Source organism: Rosa chinensis, chromosome 7, assembly GCF_002994745.2.
Source record: "Rosa chinensis cultivar Old Blush chromosome 7, RchiOBHm-V2, whole genome shotgun sequence".
Classification (NCBI taxonomy): Eukaryota; Viridiplantae; Streptophyta; class Magnoliopsida; order Rosales; family Rosaceae; genus Rosa; species Rosa chinensis.
In genome coordinates, this window is record NC_037094.1 from 70,101,328 (window position 1) to 70,122,307 (window position 20,980).

Genomic DNA, 20,980 nt, shown 5'->3' on the forward strand with positions numbered 1-20,980 from the left:
TTTCGCTAGTGCAGTTGCACTTAGAGGAGACTACATTGCTTGCAAGGTGAAAAGGGAGAAGTTTCGCTAGCAGAGTTGCGCTTAGCGGAGACTACGTCGCTTGCAAGGTGAAAAGGAGAAGTTTCGCTAGCGCAGTTGCACTTAGCGGAGACTAAGTTGCTTGTAAGGTGAAAAGGGAGAAGTTTCGCTAGCGGAGTTGCGCTTAGCGGAGACTGCATCGCTTGCATGGTGAAAAGGAGAAATTCCGCTAGCGGAGTTGCGGTTAGCGGAGACTGCGTCGCTTGTAAGGTGAAAAGGGAGAAGTTCCGCTAGCAGAGTTGCACTTAACAGAGACTGCGTCACTTCCAAGGTGAAAAGGAGAAGTTCCGCTAGCGGAGTTGCGGTTAGCGGAGACTGCGTCGCTTGCAAGGTGAAAAGGGAGAAGTTCCGCTAGCGGAGACTACGTCGCTTGTAAGGTGAAAAGGGAGAAGTTTCGCTAGCGGAGTTGCGCTTAGCGGAGACTGCGTCGCTTGCAAGGTGAAAAGGAGAAGTTCCGCTAGCGGAGTTGCGCTTAGCGGAGATTGCGTCGCTTGCAAGGTGAAAAGGAGGAAGTTCCGCTAGCGGAGTTGCGCTTAGTAGAGACTGCCTCCTCGATGGTTGCTTCGGCTGGACGCTTCGTCTGACGGCATTCGACACGTGGCTGACATGTATTGGGTTAGCGTGTGGAATAACGTCTATGCAGCACGCCCGTCTACTCACCCTTAATGCGAGTAATCATGGATTTTGTAACTAAGGCGATGCCTCGGTTAATCCGAAGAGTAAATGAGATCGTGGGGCACGTGTATGGTGGTCGTGTGATGTCGTTTATAAGTGGACGGCTTTGATTGTTTTGACGTTGACATAAAAGAGAGGGAAACATAGTGTTTTAACACTTTGCACTTCGAACTGAAACCATCGTCTTCAGGCTTCGCTCTGATATCCGAGAAGAAAATTCTGCAATTCTGTGACGGTATCGATCGTTGGAGAACGAAAATCTCCTGAATCGAAGACGAGCATCTTCAAGCGCATCAGAGTTTCCGTCTTTGAGGTTGGTAATCTGAATCTCGTCCCTGTTTTATTGGGTTTTTTTTTTTGTTCGCTTCTGCCAGTTTTGAGTTTTGGTATTTGGAGTGATTTCTGGCATTCCCCGGTGTATGTAAGGATCTAGAATTGTGTTGGGTGGGTTTTAGGTGTTTGACAGAAGGTTGAGGTTTATTGCTCTGCTAGGTGGTCGAATCTGGGTTTGAGTGTGGATGTGTTTTTTTCTTGTTTTGGCATTTTCTGGGTTTTCTGGGAATGGGTGTTCTTGACGTTGTTGGCTGTAATCTGGCATAGGGATAGCTTAGATCTTGTGTGAACTGACCGGTTTTGGGTTTTAGGGTTTGTGATGGCTAGCGTCGTAGAGATCTGGAGCAGTGAGGATTCCAGGTCTGACGTGTCGCTCAGCATGGCGGATAGGATATTTTTTGACTCGTTGCGTCCATCTGCCCATGCAGGAACCTCACTGTCCGAACCGCTAGAGATCGAGCCGCTACAGACCATACCTTGGGAAGTAGCAATGGGTCGTACCGGACGTCCGAAGAGTTCTAGGGCAGGGAAGGATGCCGCCGTCCAGAATAGGCATGAGGAGTGGTTAAGGTGTAACAGCGCCGCTAGCGGCTCTGCTCATGGGGGAGAGACCGGGGAGGAGATTAAGTTGGCATGGGTTCTCCGCGATGATACTCCTGTTGACGAGGTGGGAGGACCGATGACTGTTGCCTCTATGAACAGATTAAAGCGGGTGTTCCGACTGCTAGGTGTAGTGAAGCTGCGTTTGCCGCTGAAGGATGAAAGAGCGTCGATGCTGCCAGTGGGGCATGCCGCCGGGCAAGAGGCTATCTTCCGCCAGGGAGTGACATTCCCACTACTGCCAAATCTCCAAATTTGGGTTTGCAAGTTTGGCCTCGCCTTTGGGCAGATTTGCCCTAAATATGGCGGTTGTTGATGGCGCTCAACTCGCTATGGCGCCTTTAAGGTTGCAAGGGTCCAACCGTGGCGGAGGTGCTGCATTTCTACTAATTGGTATATGTGAAGCGCCAAGGCTGCAGTGGGCAGGTGAACTTGAGCCGCCGCCAGGGGGCGCCCAAGTTAATCGAGAATTTGAAGGATTCCATGTCTCCTTGGCGAGGGACCTTTTGTGCTGCCATCGCGGGATGGGAATATCAAGCAGGGTCGAACGAGGGGGAGCCGACCTTTAGGATTAAGTCGGAGTTCCAGCCTATCCGAGGTAGTTGCTAGCGTCTGCCACTGATCCAAGTTGCTAGCTTTGCTTGTGACAACTCCTATTTTGTTCTGACCATTTCTTCATTTTTTTTTTGTAGCTGGCTTGCATTATAACTTGACGCACGAGGAAGAGTGTCGTGTGGCGAGGATTAGAGGTTGTTGGCAGAATCGTAACCTGCTCGATCTCCATCTTCTCACCGGTTGGGAGCTGTTGGTCGATCAACAGTTGACTCGCGCCCTTGGTAAGTAACTTCCGCTGATTTGTGCCTTGGTTTAATTTTCCCCAGGCTAACCTGTTGTCTTTCGTGTAGATTCTCCGCCGGGTAACAAAGCGAGCCGCGACGTGTTTGCCAAAGCCATGGACCGCGCAGAGATTAATGACTTTCTGGAGAGCATGTATGCCGCAGGGCTAGAGGCCCAGCAAACTGTCGTCGACCCCTAGACATTGGTGGTAAGCCAATCTGAGACTCCAGTAGTGCTGTCGATGCCTCACCACTCGCATCTTGGCCCCAATGGTTTGCCCGTGGTTCAGGCGGGAGCGGGTGTCGACAGCGGGGCTGCCGGTGGGAGCAAGGCCCCTACTGTGCCTATGCAGCCGAGGGAGAGAGCGCCCGCCACTTGGTGTGGGCCCCAGAAGGAGAGGGTCGTGCCATCCAAGGAACTAGTGACTATTGAGAGGCTGGAGCCACAGATGCAATTGAGCCCTGTCGCCGCTGGTACCACTCGGGCGGTTCTTCAGAAGAAACGGAGACAAAACAACGGCGATGAAGAAGAGGAAGACGAGGCAGAGACCATCGGGGCCCGCTGGCAGAAGAGGGTAAAGCAGGCCCCTCCGACGGTGACTGTGGCTGCTGTTGGGGAAGAACAGGCGACCGGGCTGGACTCCTTTGGCACGTATGCTAAATTCCTGACCGACCCTGAGCGGGAGTTTCTCTTCCATCTCTGTGAGCGGCTAGGATTTGGCGGGTTGGATGGGACCATTCGCCCGACCGCAGTGTAACAGTCGCCGTTCAGCTAGGCGTTTGGCCATCTGTCTGTCGGGTTGCATGAGCTGTTCCTTGCCGCATCAAACCAGCCTCAGGTTGAGCGGCAGCTGAAGAAGGAAATCAAAGGCCTCGAGAGAGAGTTACAAAAGGCTGAAGATAAGCTGGCGGACATTGAGCGGGGCCTGACCAAGGCGGAGTGTGATGCGATGGATGCCCACGGCAAGCTGAATGTCGCCGTTGAGAGGGACCTCGAGCAAAACGAGCATGTCTCCAAGCTGGAGCAAGACATAGTCCTACTGAAGGATCAAGTGGCGGCTAAGGCTAAGAAAGTTGAGATCCTTCAACAGGATTCTGCTGCTAAGTCTGCTGAGGTGAAGAGGCTGGAGGGCGAGGTTGCCCGTCTGGAAGCTGAGAGGAGCCGCATAGAGGTCGCCGCTGTGGAGGCATTTAAGCAATCTGCGGAGTACAAGCAAGCCATGATGGAGGTGGTGAAGACTGGTGTTGCCGCCAACTTGGACATGCTGAAGCAGAAGGGCGCCATCGACTGGGTGAAAGCGTCCCAACCAGCCGGGTCATCTAGTCAGCGGGAACCCGTGAGCAGTACGGTTCCTGCCCGAGATGAGGGTGCCCGCTCAGGTAGCGGAGAGAGTGGTGAGTGTCCGGCGGACGATTCTCAGCGGACTCCACCTCCCACTCAATCCGACGTCTCCCGTGCTAACTTCATGGCCGCCAACACCCGAGCGGATGGCACCACGGTGATGTCGAGCCCTACCGCTCCTGAATCTGATCAGACGAGCCGCCTGGCTGGGCCACCCCTACCGCTGGAGGATAAAGAGGTTGCCGCTGCTCCTGAGCATTAGTGACGAACACTCCGTTGCTTTTGTAATGTCGCTGAGGCTTGTTTATGTTGGTGCCGCTAAGGCTTATTTTGTAATTTTGACAATACTATTGGGCGGGGAGTCCCGACCCAAGATATATGCAATTATTTTGCCTTTGAAATATTCCAAGTGTGGTATTCTTTTTAATGATTGTTGTCTTAATGTTGTTTTACCGCCAGAGTTTTGACTTCTGCTTTTGCCAATCAACGAAACATTAAAGGAATTAAAATTGTTCCAAGTGCACGATGTAGCAGACGTGGTCCGCTGAATATTGTTGGCGTTGCCAGTTAACTTGTGCTTGGACTTGGAGACAATGGTTTGAATAATTCCTCGTTTCATTGATAGCTGACAGATCAGCGTTTACAAAAGCGGGGTTGTACCCGTTGGGTAGCTTCCCTTAGCTAAATATTGAACACAAATTTAGCTAAGTCAAGATGCTCTTGGGTAGCGGCGTGACTATTTGTAGTAATACCGAAGGTGTTCGGTATTCCAAGGGTGGGTCGTTGTGACGCCATCCTTGTCAGTTAAGTAGAAGGTGCCAGGGCTAACGACTTCTACTATTTTGTATGGACCTTCCCAAGTTGGGTGGAGTGCCATTGGCGGTGGAATGACTTCCTTCATTACCCAGTCCCCCAGATGGAGGTTCCAGGCCTTGACTCTAGCGTTGTAGAAACGTGATACCCGTTGCTTGTTTTGCAAGTTGTGCAAATAGGCCTTATGTCGTTTCTCCTCGAGGAGGTCTTTGTCGAGGCTGATGCCTTCGCCGTTAGTCTTATGGCAATAGCCCTCAACCCTAGCGGTAGGTTGAGTGACCTCAATAGGTAGGACGACCTCAGTTTCGAACATCATGCAGAATGGTGTTTCACCGGTGGCGATAGTTGGGGTGGTCCTGATGGCCCAAAGTACCTCAGGGAGTTTCTCCGCCCATAATCCCTTGGCGTCGTCGAGTTTCTTTTTTAGCAGCTTCTTGATTATCTTGTTTGCTGCTTCGACTTGGCCGTTGGTTTAGGGGTGAGCGACAGATGCAAAACTCAACTTGGTGCCCAGGTTGGTGGTGAAGGATATGAGTTCCTTGTTGTTGAATTGTGTGCCGTTGTCTGTGATGATTGTATGGGGGACGCCATAGCGGCAATAGATGTTCTTCCAGAGGAAGTGGGTTACCTTGGCGGTAGTTATGGCCGTTAGCGGTTCAGCCTCTATCCACTTATTGTTGTACTCGATGGCGACGATGATGTACTTGAATTGGCCCTTGGCGGTTGGGAGTTTTCCAAGCAAGTCCAGGCCCCATATGGAGTGGATCCATGGGCCAATTATGATCGACAGGGGCTCCGCCGGGGCATGAGGAAGGTCAGTGTATTGTTGACACTTGTGGCAGGACCTGGAGACCTTTCTGGCGTCGTCGTCGAGCGTGGGCCAAAAGTAACCTTGTCGCATTGTGCAATTGGCCAAAGACCTAGAGTCCGAGTGGTTTCCACATTCCCCAGCATGTATCATTGCCAGAACTGCGTTTCCCTCTTCTGGGGTCAGACACCAGAGGTTGGGATGGGTAAACCCTTGGCGGTAAAGCTTGCCATTCTACATGTTATAGCGGGTTGCCCTCCGCTTAAGCTGCCTTGCCTCGACCTTGTCGGTGGGTAGTGTTCCATTGCGCTTGTACTCTATGATTTCATCCATCCAGCTGGGATTGATCTCAATGTTAAAGATTTCCGCCCGGGTTTTGGTGATGCTTGGCTTGTCAAGGCACTCCACCCTTGTGTCCGCTGGACTTTGGTGTGGTTGAGCGGTTGCTAGTCTTGCCAGTGAATCAGCCTTCGCATTTTTTTTCCCTGGGAATCTGTGTGATGGTGTGAATTTTGAATTTTTTGAGTAGTGTCTTGACGTACCCCAAGTATGCCGCTAACTGCTGGTCTTTGGCCTGGAAGCTGTCGTTGATCTGGTTAACGACTAGTTGAGAGTCGCTAAATATGTTAACACTGTCAGCTCCTGAATCGATGGCGAGGAGTAAGCCGGCAATGAGTGCTTCATACTCCGCCATGTTGTTTGAGGCTTTGAAATTGAATTTTAACACGTATTCCACGTTTAGTCCCCCTGGTCCCATCAAGATGACTCCGGCGCTGCAGGCCTTGGAGCAGGCGGAGCCGTCTACGTGGAGGTTCCAGTTTGACTGCTGCTGGGGGGTTGGTTCCCCAGCGGTTACCATTTCTGTGTTGGCCTCTTATGCCCCTAGGTTGGGTTCATCCTGACGCTCGGTGAGTTCAGCGAGGAAATCTGCCACTGTCTGGCCTTTCATGGCTGTCCTTGGCTTGTAGTCAATGTCAAACTCGCTGAGCTCGATGGCCCACTTGCTGAGGCGCCCGGAGTGCTCAGGGTTCTGCATTACTTGCCTCAGCGGTTGGTTTATTAGGACATGAATTATGTGAGCCTAAAAGTATTGGCAGAGGCGCCTAGCGGCTACAATGAGTACGAGAGCGAGCTTCTCCAGATGGGGATATCTCATCTCCGCCCCATTCATGCCCCTGCTGGAGTAGAATACTGGGAGCTCCTCCTGGCCCTCTCGTCGGACGATGGCGCAGCTTACCGCTGATAGGGATACCGCTAGGTAGATGTACAGTGTCTCACCCTGTACCGGAATGGAAAGAAGTGGGACTGCTGCCAAGTATTCCTTCAAGCTCTGGAATGCCACCTCACACTCTGGGGTCCAGTCAATTACATTCTTGTGTGTGTTTTTCAGCACTTTGAAAAATGGGAGACATCTGTCGGTGAGTCTGGATATGAACCGAGAGAGAGCGGTTAGCTTTCCCTGGAGGCTCTGAACGTGTACCTTCCACTCCGGGGCCTTCATGTTGAGGATGGCTTACACCTTGTCAGGATTGGCTTCTATGCCCCGTTCGCTGACTATGTAGCCTAGAAATTTGCTGGCGGTGACGCCAAAGAAACATTTTTCTGGGTTGAGGCGCATACCATAAGCCAAGAGAATGGCGAATATGATTCTGAGATTTGCCATGTGTTCGCTGGCCTTGATGCTTTTTACCAACATATCATCCACGTAGACCTCTATTATCTTGCCGAGGTGCTCAGCAAACATGGCATTCATCAACCGCTGATAGGTTGCACCGACGTTCTTCAAACCGAAGGGCATGACATTGTAATAGTATAGGCCCTAGTCGGTGGTGAAGGCAGTGCACTCTTGGTCCCTAGGGTGCATCTTGATCTAATAGTAGCCTGAGAGGGCGTCCATCATGCTGAGTAGCTCGTGTCTAGCGGTTGCATCGACCAACTGATCTATGCAGGGTAGCAGGAAGTTGTCCTTGGGGCATGCCTTGTTGAGGCCCTTGAAGTCGACACACATCCTCCACTTTCCACTAGGTTTCTTGACCATGACCAGGTTGGAAATCCACTGAGGGTAATTGACTTGGCGGATGAACCCGATGTTCTGGAGTTTGGTGACTTCCTCTCCTATTGCCCGATACCTCTCTTCATCAAAGGCCCTTCGCCGCTGCCTGACAGGATAGAAGGATGGTTTGATGCTCAACTTGTGTGTGATGCTCTCAGGGGAGATCCCTGGCATGTCAGCGTAGGACCACGCAAAGACGGCGACATTGTCACGTAGAAACTGGGTGAGTTCAGCCGCTACCTCTAGGACTAGCTGGGCGCCGATGCGGACTATCCGCTCAGGGTGTTCGTCGGAGATGCTGACAACTCTCAAGGATGTTTCTAGGTTGACAGGTTCCTTTTTGACATATTTCTTCTCGTCATCAATGGGTCTTCAAAGATATTGGCCGCTGTTATATGGTTTCCTACTATTAGGATTTCATGGCGGCGCGCTGATCGTGCGACCGTTGTTGAGTAACATTCTCATACCAGTTGTTGGCTTCCTTTCACACATCTTGTCTCGTTGGGTGTGGGGAACTTCATGAGAAGCATGTACCCGGCTATGATGCACTTGAGCTTGTTAAGTGCCGGTCGACCGATGATGGCATTACATGAACTGAAGCAATCGACCACGATGAACTCCGTATGTATCTCCGCCGTGCATGGACTAGCGCCAATAACTAGTCGCATGTAGTCAGAACCCAACGGTTGTGTGACGTCACCAGAGAAGCTGAGCAGTGGCTCGTTTTCCTGGAGCAATTTTCTGTTCTGCTGGAGTTAGTTGTAGCAACCATTGAAGATGACATTGACAGCGGATCCGCTGTCAACAAGGACCCTTCTCACTGACCATTTGTCGAGTATGGCATCGATCAAGAATGGATAGTCGTGGAGCAGATGTACTCCACGCTCTTCCTCCTCCTAGAAGGTGATGGGTTCCCATCCAGATCTTAGGTGTTTAGCGGATCTCTCATAGCGGATGTTGCAAACTTCTTTGGGGTGGTTAGCGCGTGCATAGCGCTTTCTTGCCCTATGAGACATGTTAGTGATCGGAGCACCGCCGTCGATGGTGTTGATGAGGCCTATGGGCTCAAGGTTGGCGACCACTGGTGGCGGTTGGCGTACCTTGAATTGCTCCATCTTACCATCACGGTACAAAGTCTCAATAGCTATTTTGAGAGCATTGCAATGGGTGGTATTGTGACCGCTGTCCTCGTGGTGTAATCTTGGGTACTTTCTTGGGGGTGGTGGCGGAATCTGGTCCTTGCATTGGTCATATATCTTTTCACACGAGGCTGTGAGGACAGTGAACACTGCGTACCGCTAGGAGGACTCCGTCTGTTTGTTACGGTTATCCCCATGGAATGAGCAGTTGCCCTTGTTGTAATGCTGGTCCTTCTGCCGCTTGCTCTGGTAGTTGCCTTGTTGCCACTCTCTCTTCTTGTCAGCTGGTGGCGTAGCGGAGGGTTTGTTACCGGTCTTTGTAGGTGTTGGTGGTGGTGGGGGGGGTTTCTCCATATGTGATGAATTCTGCCTGTATATGGATGACCGCCTCACCCATGACGTGGTCATACGCTGCATTTGGATGATTGTAATTGAGGTGATAGAGAAACGACCCCTTGAGGAGTCCCTGCTTGATGGCTGCTAATGCCATTGTTTTATCAAGGTCACGACACTGAGATGCCGCCGCTCGCCACCTTGTGACAAATGCCTTTAATGTTTCTTCTGCACCCTGCCTGACGTTGAACAGCTGTGTTGTGTTGTGGTGCCCGGCGGATAATAGGATGAACCGAGGGAGGAAAGTGTGTGATAGTGCGTGGAATGAGTCAATGGATCCAGGTGGGCATTCAAAGAACTAGCTCATTGCCTCACTGTCAAGCGTTTCGCTGAACAAGTGGCAGAGGGCGGCGTCGTTGAATCCCTTATTGTTAGTGACTTTTTTGAAGGTGTCCATGTGGACGAAGGGGTCAGTCATACCGCTATAGTGTGACATCTTTGGCGTTTTTGCATATGCTGGTCTAACTGCCTGCAAGATCCTGGCAGTGAATGGTCCTGGTCTGGATGCAAAGACCGGATTTGGAATTTGCGCTGGGGCGCCTGCTTCCACCCGGATTAGCCTTTGCTCTAATTGCTGCATCCTCTCTAGGATTAGGGAGGTTGCCTCGCTAGCAGACCCTGCCTGGAGATTCCGCTGAACCTGCTCCCGCATGGGGATAGGTGGATTGCCCTCGGTCTTGGCCCTAGCTGTCGAACCGTTGGTGTGCGGCTGTGACTCCGCTTCCTGTTCCATCATTAGATGGGGCAGAGGAGGTGGGCCCATTCCCAATAGTTCTGGTGGGTTCGGTGGTACCTGCATCTGTATAATTGGTATGGGTACCAATCCGCCGGTATTGGGTAAACTACTTTTGGTGCTCCGCGATTGCTCGCTCTGCGCTAGGCTAGCGTTTGCCTCCAGTGCCCTTTTCAGCTCATCGAATTTTGACATCAGCGTGGCCACCCGCTTTTGGGCCTCGGCCTTCTCTCTGCGCTCTTGTTCGCGCTCCCTATTTTCCTTGTGGAGGTCTGCCAATGCCAGCTCATACATAGCGGCCAGATCCCGGCCTGGTGGGCGACTGCTGCTTGGTCATGCCTCCACTGCAGTCTGGGTCAGCGGGACCTGGGATGAGCCTTGGGGCTCCATGCTAGGGTTGACAGGAGTGTTGAATAGTGCTCGGTTAACGTTAACCGCTGGGTTAACATTAGAGGTGGGGTTAGTGGGATGTTGGCAGATTGATCCACTTGCTCTCCAGCGTTTCCCCCGCTACAGTTAGTCATGGTGATTGTTGTGGTGGGATGGCCTTTTTTTCAAGGGTTCCCACAGACGGTGTCAATGTTAATGTTTAAGATTGAACTGTGGCCTAAGTCTTTGTTAATGCTGGTCTGATGGGCGAACCGCTACTTGCAGTGTTCTCAGAGCTTCCGCTACCTGTCAAGTGAAATACAAAGCGGCGTCAGAGGGAGACCACGCTGGGCGGTCTTCTCTTCTCCGATGCCTAAGTTAGTCAATGTATTTATGTTGACAGAATAACAGTAGGTAAGTAGTGAATGTGTAATTAATTAGGAGAGAGGAGAGAACCTTTTATAGGTGGGGAAGAGGTCGAGCTCTTCCATGTTTTCGATGTGGGACTGATGTGCTTCAAATCCCAGCTTCTGGAACTTCTGATGCTAACTTGGAGCGGCGCGTGGCGGCACATCAGCGGTGATCTGGGGGTGAGCCGGGGCTCAGGCGGTAACCTGTTTGGCTGTGTTTCCGTAGGTCACACAGTTGGCGGTAGTTGGTACCGCTGGCTGTATCATGAGCATGGCTCATTATATCTAATTATGCTTGCAAATGCTTATGTAAGTACAAGTAGCGAGCCAAAGCTTAGAACCTTAGAGTCAAGGGATACTTGTCGGATCAATGGCTATCGTGGACATGTTATCCTGTCCCTAACACTTTCCCTGAGGCATAACTTGACTGTAGAGTCTCGTGGACATTACTGTCGTTAAGGCGTAGCCTTGCCATAGGCAAGTGACCGTGGACTACAAACTCGTGGAGTCTTGACTCCTTAGGTCTCTTTCCCATGGGGAGAGTTTGACAAAGTATGGTGTCCGGAGGCTAGACAAAATATTTACATACATAGAGTACATGTAAATTTTGCTAATTATACAAATAGTGACAAATAAATACAACAAGTAATATTATGTTAACATGCATAATAAATAGTGGCAAGAATAATGGGTGTCCATATAAACTTTAGGATAATTGTCCGGTGAATAGTATGGAGCATGGTGAACTAGTGGGACTTGACTGAAGCATGTTGGATATGTTCGAGCAGGTTGGGTTGTGTTTAAGCAAATTGGGTGTAGTTGAGCGGGTAATGTAACACCCTGACCCCAAAGCCTTGTCTCTCTCTTTCTCTTTCTCCATCTATCCTCTATAGATAGCTGGTTATAGAGTTGGGTAGCCTTCAGGAACAAAATAGATTGGTTTTCTTTTTCCCTTTGAAACCCCCCCCCCCCCCCCCCTCCCCCCCAAAAGCCTTGTCTCTCTCTTTCTCCATCTATCCTCTATAGATAGCTGGTACGAAGTTGGGTAGCCTTCAGGAACAAAATAGATTGGTTTTCTTTTTCCCTTTGAACGCCACCCCCCCCCCCCCCCCCCCCCCCCCCCCCCGAATCCCTCAAGTTTCTTTTCTGGTTAAGAGACTTAGACCCAATTTGGGATTGATTTTGGAGCTGCTTTTGGGACCAAAAATGCTTTTACAATTTAGATATTGGCAAAATTCACTACTACAGAAACCTAGATTGGGGACACATGGGTTTTGGATACAATGACATCATTTTAAAAATGCGTCCTTGTATCATGCTTAGGACGTTTCAATTTTTATCAAAACATGGAAAGAAAGCGCGGACACCCACCCAGCTAAACAGGGACGTAATTAAGACAAAGGCGTCTCTAAGTTTGGTATAACATCACAGGTTCGATTCGCTTATACCCAAACATAGAGAACAATAATATCGAGGTATAAATATAAGTCTCCCAAATCACAGCAACTTGCGCCAAAATTGAAAAAGAAAACCCTAAATTTTCACTTTCCCGGGTTCTCCAAATTTTCCCTCTCTGAGTTTCAGCTTCCCACCATGGAATCTGGCCAAATTCACTTTAGAATTCACCCCGTTAATTTACTCAAACCCAGGTATCTTCTCCTTGAGAAAGAAACCGAGTTTTATCGATGTGCTCTGATGCTTAATCACCCATCGCATCACGTACTGACTCCGATCTATAGCTTTTCTTCCTTGAGTAGTCTTCTTCTGTTGTTCTCAAGTGCTTATGAAAAATAGATTATCTCTTATTCGAGTATGCTTATATAGTCCTCTACTCTAAAGGTATTAACTTCGCTATCTTTTTTTTTTTTTCTCAAATAATTTCTTAGAATTTGTTTGTAAGATGTTTATTTTTGGGATTGATATTGATGATTCTGAAGTGGGTATTTTAAATTCATAGTTTATTGCATATTTCTTGAGCTCAATTTTGAAATGGTGCTTCGTTTCTGAATTAGAGTAATCATGTCAAAGGTTAGGTTTTGTCAAAATTGGTTTGTCTTCTCCGTTCTTCCCAGCAAGTCTTAGACTTTAATTTATGTAATTGTTTATGTCTGCCATGTATACTTGGAAGCAACTAGAATAAGGTGTGTTTACTTGATTTTCCTTACTGCATAACGTTAGTAATATGAAGTCATACGGCTTCTTAGTTGATTTACACACAAATACGAGGGTATGACTTGTTATTAGTTTATTTTGAATCTACTTCCTTCTGTGCAACCTGTATGGAAAGTAGTAATCTGGAAGTGGTTTGAACTGGCATGGGAATCTTTAAGAGAAACTAATCTGGAAACCAACCAAATCTGAGAGCTTTGGTGCTTCAGCAATATTAGATATTATTTTAGTTGAGTTTGCAGATATTGAATTGGAGATTAAGCTTTTGAGTTGAGAAAAAGTTCATGGCCGGTGATGTGAATGAATTGAGAAATCTACACCTACTATTCTGCTAAGCTAGTTTCTTTTTGGTTCCCTTGCAGATAGTAGGCAATATATATATATATATATATATATATATATATATATATATATAATACAAAGTGTATCATTGAATGCACTTCCTGACTATTATGTTTGGTTTAGTTTATGTTTTCCCCTATGATACTTGGTGTTTTTAATTTTAAGTTGGTCAATTTTAACTTATTATATGTTCAATGGAGGGTCGCAGAAATAATCAAGAAAAGTAGTACATGGTGGAGAGATGGGTTCAGCCTTGGCAATAGAGGGATCAAATGAATATAATTCAAGGTAAGAAGGCAGTGACTAATGGAAGTCTCATTCACGTATTTTCCTGCACTGTTATAGTTTTGCAGTATAATTAGAAAATTCACTCTAAGGTAGCTAGTTACTACTTACTAGTTTCTCTTGTAATTTTCAAACGAAACTCGGGTACACTTTACTGGGTTTTCTCTTAATAATATGTTTTAGGCCCTAGCTAACTTGCTGGAAATATGTACAAGTTCTTAATTTTTGAAACATTTTTTCTGCTTATAGTAAGAAAGACAAGCTTGGTGAACCAATAGCAGCCCTACGACAGCTTGTTTCTTCTTTGTGGAAAGGTACACAATGACCCCTATTTGATCAAGTATTTCTTGTTTCATTCACTTGGTTATCGTCCTAAGATGATATTTATATACTTCTTTTCAATCTATGCCAACTCCCCATCTACAAAGGGCGCTGAAATTTGTTCTGTTTCAAGCTGTTTAGATAAAAAGTCTGATGCAAAATCGATCTGTAAAAAGTTATTGTTACCAAAAATGCTTTGGTACTTAGCTATATTGTGAAATGCTTGTTAAATTTACTGTGATGTTGTAGTCTGAGCTAGTTGGATTGATATTTCTTCTTTTTTCCTCCTCCTATGTTTCTTTAAATGGTTCTGTTCGTTAAAAAGGTCCCAAAGTTTGACAACATTTCTTCTATAGGAAAAAACAAAAAACAAAAAAAAACTCCTTTTAACTATTTAATCAAAATGCTTTTATTATTGTTATTGTTATTGTTAACAACCTAAAACAAGACTTAGGCTAAATTGCATGCTTATCGTCAACAACCTAAAACAAGGCTTAGGCTAAATTTGTCGTTGCTCAGTGCTAATGTCCGTGGTGTCGAACAAGTTAGTTCTTATTTGCAATATCAGTACTTTCATTGTCCTTAATGTCCAATTTTAAATACCATACCAGTGCCTTGAGACAAGTAGCCTGTTTATTGCATTTAATTGAACTAAATCATGCTTTTATTATTAGAGATGCATGATGAGCACATAGTTTTTTCATTAGTATATACAAGGTTCTATTGTTTTACAGTATAGTACAGTTGAAGTTGGACGTAGTAGACAACCCAATAATTTATAGTTGTATTGTTCAGATCAAGTTCAGTTCTCTTTTCAGATAAATTTTAATCCTCTTTTTGTTGTTTAACAAATAAAGCTGTGGAGGTGAATGAAATGTGGTGAATCTGGCAGAAAGAGCTCGAATCAGATGAAAGACTTAAAGGCAAGGTGAAGGATGAGAGCAGAAATGACAGGAATCCTGGAAATGGTAACACTCCTCTTGGTAACTACTATCATAACAATCTTTTTGTCCAATGATTTGGGTTTTGTATTTGATCTTTTTGTATTCACGTGTATATGCTTATAAGCTTATATGATGATTGTATCACTACTACAGAAAACAATTGTCTACATTTACTGATTTTAAGCTTGGTGTCGGTCCATGTTAATAAATTGTTTGCATTTACTAATGTTTGTGTCTGGATCCAACTTTGTTTGGTTTCTCTTAAACAAGACAGTTCATTCCTATATACTTGAGAATTCAAATAAGTGGATTTTGATTCTTTCTCTTAGAGCTTTAATGTCTCAAACCTGTGCCAGTACTTCGATATATCAATGCTATTAGGCTAATGCTGTTAGAATTATCTTGTCTAAAAAGAAGGATGTCTGCCTGCATTTCCAATGAGTACAAGTTATCTAGCTTTATGATTTCATATTGTTGCCTTAAGAAAATAATGGCATTCCTGTTTAGAGGTCAATAATGTAAGCATTATCGAGTCATTGAAGCAGGCTCAAGGAGTTTCTTTTGGTGCTGATATACCTTATTTATAATGTTCAGAGTTCCTTAATCGTGGAGTACAAAGCTGTGGGTTAAATGTGAGCGTAATTATGTGTATAACTTATTTAATCTGATTCATTATGTGTATCTATTACATCTCATTATGTAGGTCTTATCATTGTCAACTTGTTCTTCAGTAAGCTCAGCGTTAAACTTAATGACTTACAATGCATGTTTTCTTTTTCATTTTTTTTTCCCAAGTAGTTGACTACAACTTAAGGAGCTTATTGCAGTGAATTATTTTTGCAGTTTCAGTTTAGGTTTTTGTTTGTGTTTAGTCCATTTGAGTCTTTTTTCTTGTTTTTGTTTGTTTACTAACATGGACCATATGTGCTAACTATGAACTTTTCTTTGTGAATAATTGTAATCTACTTCAACTTTTACCATCATCATCTCTTATTGTTTTGACTATTGAAAATCCTTTCAGTGCAGGTAATTGTTCCCTGTCATGTTTCTTCAAACTGTCTCAAAGGTGAGCCACCTTATCCACTAATATCTTTACAAATTAAAGCTTTGCATTCTATTTTTTTTCTTCTGTATTGTATTATAGCAGATTTGAGATGTGTTATTAACTTGGCCCTATGATTTCTGTTAACTGCCTGGCTTTTTGTTATATCTGTCAGGTAGTGGATGAAGATATTGGAGATGATGAAGCCAAGATTTTGTGCCTCTACTGTCATCTAAGATCACATAGGATATCAACCTGCAATTAGGATTTATTTAGTTTGTTTTAATTGTAGTTTAGTTTAACTGTTATGAGTAACAGATCAGTAAATGTCCTTTTTTCTTTTCAAGGACACTTTTTGTTCATACCGGGAATTTTTTTTTTTTTGTGTTCTGTAATAGTTACAATGACGTTTTTTTTAGATTTCAAGACCTTTTTTCAGCGTCCTCGTATATAGAAGATGACACTTTTTTAAGATTTAAGGACACTTTTTCAGTGTCCTATAAAACATTAGAGGACGTTTTTTTTAGGTTAGAGGACACTTATCTAACGTCCTTATAGGTATTTAAGGACTTTTTCGAACGTCTTTGTAAGTGACTTACAATGACTCCTTGAAAGATGACGTTTTTTTTGCGTGTCATCTAAAGTTTTCAAAGACGTTTTTTGAACGTCCTTAAATGGTTTTTTTGTAGTAGTGATTGTCCTTCTGGTTTTCTTGTTTCTTCTTTCACGTCCACATCCTTCGCTCTTTCACTGCTTCTTCTCACTGACTGGCAAGGAGCCAACCCATATCGTCAAAGGTATGACTCTCATCCTCCAAATCCAGGTGCAAAATTTAAAGCAAGATGAATAATTCTTCGTCAATTCTATATGTATTTTGCAATTTTTGGATGATTTATTTCTTCTCCTTTGTCATCAATATTGAATTACCCATGGGTCTCCTCCAAATTCAATTGCTAGAGCCATTTGGAATTGATATCTGCTGGGAATTGATGTCTGTTTTGAGTTAATCCAGGGTTAGTATTTCATGAATGCATGGTTTTTGCTTTCACCATGCCAATAAACTCATCAAATGACAGACCATGACCGTCATCTGATATGCTAAAAATATGTCGTCTAGTAAGCTGATATCTGATTGACGTTCAGACGACGAGACGACGGGTAAAGCCCGACATCAGAAGTTCACTCAAACGACAGACACCTTAAAAAAAATATGTCGTCTGAGTGTGCCTAAATATGCACAAATTGTAAGTATATGTGGTTAGATATGAAATCGAACGACAGTCAAATGTTGTTGTCGTCGAACTCTAGCAACAGACTTTACAAATAATCTATTGTCTGTTTTAATGTGAGATGACAATAAAATGTCTTCTGAATGTGTAGAATTTTGAAGTTTCTTTGTTACATCTGTTGTGTGAAATGATTTTACACAACAATAATCTGTCGTGTGAATAACACTATGACTATAAACTCAAATCTTTGTTTGTGGATTCTGGTTGTTTCAAACAACAGAATTTTGCTTGAATTCTGTTGTTGGATGTTCAGTTGTTTTCCTTTTTATGTTGTGTGATTTGGTTTACAACCACAGAATTTGGCTTCAATGTGTTGTTCTTTTCTTAATAAAGAAACATACATTCTAAAACCTGGAAACCACAATAATGTACCATACATTCATCAGAACCTGGAAATATAAACCAAAATATACCATTCATATAGAAAGTGCAAATCTCTTTGTACCATATATTCATCAAACACCTGGAAACCACTAACAACATATCCATTGATAAACACTGCAAAAACTGTACTACCACTTCAAGCAGCCACCAAACTACATCAATTGTTCCAAATATTCAACAAGTAAAATCGATCCAGCCTGAAGTAGCCTCTTTAACGAATCCATAAAGTGAATGGTTTCTTCATCCAGATTCACAACAGCCAACGTCCAATGACTACAGTTCACAATAGACATAAGTCTAGCTCTCATTCAACTAGTTGAGACAGAGCATAATGATATGTCATATGTCTTCTTCTCTGAACTTTATCATCAATACTCTGCCTTTTGAACACATGCAACAGTTTGAAATATGTTTATAGCTACTATAAGATTGTATAGCTTTCAACTATCGAAGTTATAGAAAGTTGATCATGCATAAATAAAGAGTCAAAGACCATAATTCTTTTATCCACTATTGAACATTTTGGCATTCGGCCTTTTCACACATGCCAATCATTTCTTGTTCCTTCCCTATTATTTCATATCTCTGTTCAGTAAGTGGTGCATTTCAGTAAAACATAACAAAGACTACATAATTGAAGTCTTAAGATGCACAAAGTATGTATGTGAAACCCAAGTATGATACCCCAATCTTTGTATTCATGAGTAGTAAAGCGATATAACCAGTAAGAAATAAACATTAATATAATAAAAGCTTTCAAATTTGATCTGATGAAGAGGGAAAGTAGGATAAGGATCACTAAAAATTAACAACCTAGGTCCCCACCAATCAATTAACAAAGAACTTAAAGCAGCAGTTCGGAATTGGTATATTTGCAATGTTAAAGGTACCAGACTATGTGCAGGTGTAGTTCAACACAATGATCGTCTAGGGTATTATAGCATTACCTTTGACAATGGGAGGTTGAACAGTTTGCAATTCTAGGCATTGTAGTTTGATCAAAGTGTCAGTCAATGTTCGGTTATAACTTAACACAATAGAGTGCTTTCAAAGTGTCATTATCTGGACCATATATTTACCTTCAAGTAGCCTTCAACGATTGAGATGGCAGCATTTGAACGGTTCATTTGCAGAAACACCAATTACCGAGCTCTCTTATGCTTATTGTCAAAATACAGATTGCAAAAAAAGCTTCCAAACCCCAATTACTAGTCAAATCCTAGTCAGCATCCATTCCACAAAATCTTCAGCCTACGACAGGAAAACCCATGCTATGGAAATTAGACTTCAAAGCTAGTAAGACTAGATTCTTTGAAAACTAGAAGCTGTGTAAATTGAAGCCTTTAAAGTTTAAAGTATACATAGGATTACTTAAGATGCTGATAAAAGTTACATAGTTTAGGTGAAAGACACTTCAATCATTCAAATGGATACCAAAATTCCTGTATGGTGTATGACAGTGTTATAGTGCCTCCTGATAGAATGTTTTCATCAAATCCTATTCATTTCTCCCCCAGGAGTGAAATCTTATGACAGTTCAATAAATTACCAACCAACGTCAGTAAACATTGGATTGTAGTAAGATGGCAAATGACTAAACAGTGTATTCTTATTGAGCATAATAGAGTATTGCTAACCCAATAATATGAATACCTAATGTAAATATATCCTTTTAGTGAGTAGAAACTAGAAAGAGATAAAAATAGTAGGACATAGACATAAATATAAAAAACAGAAGCTCTAAGATTAGATCTAATTGCGAGAACTTTATTTCTGGTTGAAGATATGACACAAGGAACACCGATTTTAAACAAAACAATATCAGATACATCAAACAACAATTACAAGGAAGGAAACTGTTATAAGGTCACAATCATAAAAATCTAAAATAAGCAGAAAAATATCAGACACATCAGATACCAATTACAAGGAAAGAAAACTCACCACTCCAACAGACTCATGCAGCTCCAACTTCTGAACCACCATTACCTTCAACTGATTCAGCATCTTCAAACCCCTTCTCCTAGTAAAATACACTTACCAAGCTTCAGACACCATACTATTAACTTGCAAAGTAGTTGAAATCCAACAATATAAATACCTGAATAGGAATTTATAGAGAAAAAACAATACAAAATTAAAGTAGTAAATTGTTGATTAAAAGCTACACCCATAAAACATACAGTCAATCAAACATGCAATATAGCTAATTGAGAAATATATAAATAACAATTCTTTTACACAAATAAACTCATGCTCCCTTTATTTACTGAATAGACTTCATGTAACCAAGAGCAACAAGATTTTCATTCACTAGTCAACTTGTTAAAGCTCAAGTCCCTATAAAAAGATCGAAAAAGTCACATATGAGCCTACAAAAGAGTTCTGTCTTGATAAATTACAAACATGGGGTCATCACTGAGCTACTCTCTTTGTGTATAAAGCAACAAATTTCAATTGATGATTGATATTTGATTGTGGAATAGAATCATAACCAAAAACCCTAGTTGCTCTTTAGATCAGAAATCATGGATTAATACACTACAACTAGTAACTCCAAGACCAGTTGAGTACCTACAAACATTGATGAAAGCACAACAATACAAATTTAATTAAACGGTCAAGAAATAAAAAATGCATGAGAATGAATATTTTTGACACACATCATACATCTACCAAACATCTAGTCTATCATCTCCCAGTTCTTTGTTTACCAATTCTTATTTGTTGTATAACTGACATCATAAATTGAACTGAGGAAGAAAGACGCATTCAAAATGAATATCATTGTAACAAGAGTAGGACTCCCCGAAAATTGTCAAGGAAATAACTAGCATTTTGGTTAAAAAAGGACAATAAAGAGGTTTCTAGAGCTAGAGAGAAGAACAACAAAAAAAATATTACCATCCAAGAATGACTTCCTTAGGATTCACCTTTTGCTGAGATATCAGCATATTCTGATGGTAATCAATGTCTAAAGCAACCTACAATAGGCAAAACTAAACAAAAAATGCCTAAACACATTCTGGAGAATCTCAATATGAAGACTTAACAACAATTATACAGATGAATGCCAACGGTGTAGCAGACTGATTACATCTACTGTATCCTAAATCATAACAATGGTGTTACATACTATTCAAAATTTCTCTATCTTACAACCAACTATTACTTTCTCGAGAAGGAAATAACAATATTGCTAGGATAACCAATCCTAACTTTTTCACCTTCACTCTTCAATTTAACTCATTCCTCTCTCCATATACATTTTCAGCATAAACTTCACCACATTCACAATTCTCCACAACTACATAACTAGATATTGATATCAATAAAGAACTGAGATTTGGAGAAAAATTGCATCTTCTCAGCAACCAAAACCAAAAACCGAAGCAAACAAAATCAAATTGAAATCAATCTAAGATAAATCCAAATTCAAAAACCTAACCTAACATCCAATTCCATCTAATCACTAAACAAATTCAAACAAACACATAAGGTAAATGGGAGGACATGCTCGGAGTTCTCGCTGTGAGGAACAATGTACGAGTTTCTGATGTCGACTGTGCCATTGGGAAGAACGGAGCCGAACACTTAAATCTGTTTTGATAACCCCGCATGC

The 20,980-nt window shown here is 43.4% G+C and overlaps 1 long non-coding RNA gene across 1 annotated transcript; it reads left to right on the top strand.

Annotated features, from left to right (window-relative positions):
* The first annotated feature begins 12,000 nt into the window (after positions 1-12,000).
* On the top strand, positions 12,001-17,096 carry LOC112175759. Its single transcript, XR_005802948.1, has 6 exons — positions 12,001-12,421; positions 13,302-13,381; positions 13,628-13,692; positions 14,557-14,667; positions 15,665-15,709; positions 15,861-17,096. It is a non-coding gene; the product is annotated as an uncharacterized LOC112175759 (long non-coding RNA).
* Positions 17,097-20,980: the final 3,884 nt, after the last annotated feature.